Genomic DNA, 5,807 nt, shown 5'->3' with positions numbered 1-5,807 from the left:
TTTATGGAAATAGCGGGGAGTAGCCATTATCTTGTAGAGATAGCCAGGTCTTCATATTCTAGGCCACTCAGAAGCCAAAACCCTCCAATCCTTTCAAAAAAAAAAAAAGGAATGAATCTGAAACTAAACCATTCCAAGACAACCAGAAGCCAGGAAATTTCAAATAATGGGAGTTCTGCAGATGGAGGGGAAAAGACCATAGAAAGTAATTCAAAGCCATATACACAACAAAAGATGTCTGATGAAGGGAATTTCACGGGCAAATGTAAAGACTACTAATAAAGTATTCATACTTGACAATGCTAATTACTTTTCCTTTATGCTTTTTAATCATAAATGTTTGAAAAGAAAGAAAATAATTGTGTCATGTTGTTTTGAGATGCCTTCTAGTTGTCTTCGACTCACAGTGACCCTATGCACAGCAGAATAAAGAACCGCCCGGTCCCGCACCAGCTCCATGATTCTTGCTATACTTGAGCCCATCACCAGCCACCATGTCAATCCATCTCATTGAGGGCCTTCACCTCTTTCATCAACCCTCCACCTCACCAAGCAGGACATCCTTCTCCAGGGAACGGTCCCTTCTGACAACATGACCAAAGTATGTGAGATGAAGTTTGGCCATTCTCACCTCCAAGGAACATTCCAGCTGCACTTCTTCCAGGACAGACTTGTTAGTTCTTTTAGCAGTCCACAGTACTTTCAACATTCTTTGCCAATACCAGCACTCAAAAACATCAGTTCTTCTTCAGTTTACCTTATTCATTGTCCAGCTCTCACATACACATGAGGTGATTGAAAATATCATAGCTTGTGTCAGGCACATCTTAGTCCTCAATAAGACATCTCTGCTCTTCAGCACTTGAAAGTGGTCCTTTGCAACCAATTTGCCCAGTGCTGTACGTTATCTGATGCCTTGACTGCTGCTTCCATTGGCATCAATTGTAGAACAAAGAAATGTGAAGTCTTTGACAACCTCAATCTTTTCTCCATTTATCATGATCTGCTTACAGGTCCAGATGTAAGGATTTTTGTTTTCTTTATATTGAGATGTAATCCATACTGCAGACTGTAGTCTTCAAACTTCAGTAAGTACCTCAAGTCACCCTCACTTTCAGCAAGCAAAGTTGTGTCATCAGTGTATCACAAGTTGTTAATGATTCTTCCTCCAATCTTGAAGCCACGTTCTTCTTCATATAGTCCAGCTTCTCGAGTTATTTGTTCAACGTATACATTGAATAAGTATGGTGAAAGGAAACAACATTGACACACTCCCTTCTTGATTTTCAAACCAGTGTTTCCTTGTTCTGTTTAAACAGCTTCCTGGTCAGTGTACAAGTCCTCATGAGCAAAATAAAGTGTTCTGGAATTCCCATTCTTCTCAAAGTTGTCCACAATTTCTTATGATCCACAAAATCAAATGTTTTTGCATAGTCAATAAAACACCAGTAAACATCTTTCGGGGAGCTCTGGTAGCATAGTGGCTAAGACACTTGCCTGCTAACCAGACGGCTGGCGGTTCAAACCCACCAGCCACTCCTCGGAAGGAAGGTTGGGCAATCCTACTTCCGTGGTGATACTGCCTCGGAAACCCAAGGAGGGGTCGCTATGAGTCGGGGCCGACTCGACGGCATATAACAACAACAACAACAACAAACATCTTTCTGGTATTCTTTGCTTTCAGCCAAGATCCATCTGACATCAGTAGTGATATTCCTTGTTCTACAACCTATTCAGAATCCAGCTTGCATTTCTGGAAGTTCTCTGACAATACATTGCTGCAACTGTTTTTAAATTATCGTCAGTAAGATTTTACTTGCATGCAATATTAATGATATTGTTTGATAATTTCCACATTCTGTGGGATCACCTTTCTTTGGAATGGGCACAAATATGGATCCCTTCCAGTCACTTGGTCAGATAGCTGTCTTCCAAATCTTTTGGCAGAGTCGAATGAGTGCCTCCAGTAGGGCACCTCTTTGTTGAAATATCTCAGTGGGTATTCTGTCAATTCCTGGAGCCTTGATCTTCACCAATTCTTTCAGTGGAGCTTTGACTTCTTCCTACAATACCATTGGTTCTTAAACATATGTCAGCTCCTGAAATGGATGAAGGTCCACCAGCTCTTTTTGGTATGGTAACTCTGTGTATTCCTTCCATCTTCTTTTGATGCTTCCTGCATCATTCAATATTTTGCCCACACAATCTTTCAATATTGCAACACAAGGCTTAATTTTTTTTTTCCCCTCAGTTCTTTCAGCTTCAGAAATGCTGAGCATGTTCTTCCCTTTTGGTTTTCTAACTCCAGGTCTTTACACACTTCATTATAGTAATTGGCCTTGTCTGCTCGAGCTACTCTTTGAAATCTTCTGTTCAGCTCTTTATCTTGTGATTTCTTCCATTTTCTCAAGCTGTGGGAAAGTTTCAGAGTCTCTTCTGACATCCACTTTGGTATTTTCTTTCTTTCTCATATTTGTAATGGCCTCTTGCTTTCTTCATGGATGATGCTCTTGATGTCATCCCACAATTCTTCTGGTTTTCGGTCATTGGTGTTCAATGTATCAAATCTATTTTTTAGATGGTCTCTAAATTCAGGAGGGATATATTCAAGGTCATATTTTGGCTTTTGTGGACTTGTTTTAATTGTCTTCAACTTCAAGTTGAACTTGCATATGAGCAGTTAATAGTCTGTTCCACGATCAGCTCCTGGCCTGGTTTTGGCTGAAGATATTGATATTTTCCATAGCCTCTTGCCACAGATGTAGTCAGTCTTATTCCTGTGTACTCTATCTGGTGAAATCCATGTATATAGCCACCGTTTGTGTTGTTGAAAGAAGGTATTTGCAATGAAGAAGTCATTGGTCTTGAAAAATTCTATCATGCAATCTCCAGGGTTATTTCTGTCACTTAGGCCAAATTTTCTAACTACCGGTGATTCTTCTTTGTTTCCAACTTTTGCATTCTAATCACCAGTGATAATCAACACATTTGATTTCATGTTCAGTCAATTTCAGACTGCAGAAGTTGATAAAATCTTCAATTTCCTCATCTTTGGTTTTGATGGTTGGTGCATAAATTTGAATAATAGTACTATTAATAGGTCTTCCTTTTAGATATATGGATATTATCCTATCACTGACAGCATTGTACTTCAGGACAGATATTGAAACACCCTTTGTGATGATGAATGCCACACCATTCCTCTTCAAATTCTCATTCCCACCATAGCAGATCATATGGTTGTCTGATTCAAAATGGTCAAAACCTGTCCATTTCAGCTCACTAATGCCTAGGATATCAATCTTTATGTGTTCCATTTCATTTTTGACAACTTCCAATTTTACTAGATTCATACTTTGTACATTCTATATTCTGATTGTTAATGAATGTTTGCACCTGTTTCTCCTCAATTTGAGTCATGCCATGTCAGGACATGGAGGCCCTGAGAGACTTACATTATATATATAATTAAGGTTGGTTCTACTCTGATGAGGCAGCTCTTTCCCAGTCCTATTTTGAGTGCCTTCCAACCCAAGGGGCTCCTCTTCTGGCACTGTGTTGGATGATGTTTCCAAGCTATTCATAAAGTTGCCCAGCAATCAATCAGACAGTGTTTCTCTGATATTCATAAGGTTTTCCCTGACCAATTTTTTGAGAAGTGAATGGCTTCTTATTTCTTCTGAATCTGTCTCAGTCTGAAGCCTCACAGCAATGTGCAAGCCCCACAGGATGACAAACTGACAAAGAAGTTTGTCTCCATTAACTGTTGGAAACTTCTACGCCCTCCCCTTACCTAATTCCTACCTGGATCCTGTCACTTTGTGGTCCCCAGCTGCTCCCTCCCTTCCCTGGCTCTAGGGGGCTGGGTCCTTGGCTGCCTCTCTCTCCTTACCTGGGTCCTGCCACTCCTGTGGTCCCCAGTCACTCCCTACCTTTCCTGGATCTAGGGGACTGGGACCTTGCCTGCCTCCCACACATTACCTGGACCCTGCCACTCTTGTGGTCACAGGCCACTCCCTCCCTTTCCAGGCTCTAGGGTTGGGAAATTATGTCATAGGGCATATGAAATATAAAGACATAATTAGTGATATCCATAAGGTTTTACCACCATTCATCTGTCAGTTTGTCATACTGTGGTGGCTTGTGTATTACTGTGAGGCTAGGGGCTATGCCACCAGTATTTCAAATACCAGTAGGATCACCCATGGTGGACAGGTTTCAGTGGAGCTTCCAGACTAAGGTAGACTCAGAAGAAGGAATGGTCCATCTACTTCTCAAAAAAAATTGGCCACTGAAAACCTTATGAATAGCAGTGAAACACTGTCTGATCTATTATGGGAAAACTTTAAGAATAGCCTTGAAACATAGTCCACCTGGTAGCATAGTGCCTAAGGCACTTGACTGCTAACCAGAATGCTGGTGGTTCAAACCCACCAGCCACTCCTTGGAAGGAAGTTTGGGCAATCCTACTTCCGTAGAGATACTGCCTCGGAAACCCAAGGAGAGGTCACTATGAGTCGGGGCCGACTCGACGGCATATAACAACAACCACAATAGTACAAGAAGATGAGTCCCTTACATTGGAAGGCACACAAAATACAACTGGGGAAGTGCTGCCTACTCAGAGTAGAGACAACCTTAAATGATGTGGATGGAGTAAAGCTTTTGTACATTTTGCTGATGTGGCATGACTCAAAATGAGGAGAAACAGTTTCAAGTATCCACTAATAATCAGAACATAGAATGTACGAAGTTTGAGTTTAGGAAAATTAGAAGTTGTCAAAAATGAAATGGAATGCATAAAGATTGATATCCTAGGCATTAGTAAGTGAAATGGGCTGGTTTGGCCATTTTGAATCAGACAACCATAAGATCTACTGTGGCAGGAATGACAAATTGAAGGGGAATGGTGTGGCATTCATTATTGCAAAGAATGTTTCAAGATCTATCTTGAAGTACAATGCTATCAGTGATAGGATAATATCCATATGTCTACAAAGAAGACCAGCAAAAATTATGATTATTCAACCACCAAGACCAAAGATGAGGAAATTAAGCATATTTTACCAACTTCTAGAGTCTGAAATTGACCAAATATGCAATTAAGATGTGTTAATTATCACTGGAGATTGGAATACAAAAGTTGGAAGCAAAGAAGAATCACCAGTAGTTGGAAAATATGGCCTTGGTGGTAGAAATAATGTTGAAGATCACATGATAGAATTTTACAAGACCAATGACTTCTTCATTGCAAATATCTTTTTGCAACAACAAAAACAGCAGCTATACATGTGGACTTCACCAAATGGAGTACACAGGAATCAAATAGATTACATCTGTGGAAAGAGGCAGTAGAGAAGCTCAATATCTTCAGCCACAACAAGGCCAGGAGCTGACAGAGGAATAGACCATCAATGGTTCATATGCAAGTTCAAGATGAAGCTGAAGATAATTAAAATTAGTCCATGAGAGCCAAAATATGACCTTAATTATATCCCTCCTGAATTTAAAGACCATCTGAAGAACAGACTTGATGCACTGAACACAAATGACCAAAAACCAGAGGAATTGAAAGATAACATCAAGAACATCATCCATGAAGAAAGCAAACGGTGATTAAAAAGATAGGAAAAGAAGAAAATACCAACATAGATGTCAGGAGAGACCCTGAAACTTGCCCTTAAACAGAGAGTAGCTAAACTAAATGGAAGAAATAACAAGATACAATGGGCCGATAAGTTCATGTGAATGATCAGAATTCCCAGGTGTATAGTAGAGCTGACAAGGGGCAAGGTTGTGGTCATTAC

This window comes from Orycteropus afer, unplaced genomic scaffold (assembly GCF_000298275.1).
Source record: "Orycteropus afer afer isolate SDZICR_OR568_19922 unplaced genomic scaffold, OryAfe1.0 scaffold00105, whole genome shotgun sequence".
Lineage (NCBI taxonomy): Eukaryota > Metazoa > Chordata > Mammalia > Tubulidentata > Orycteropodidae > Orycteropus > Orycteropus afer.
The sequence above is the reverse complement of the archived record's forward strand: the minus strand, read 5'-3'. Positions refer to the sequence as shown.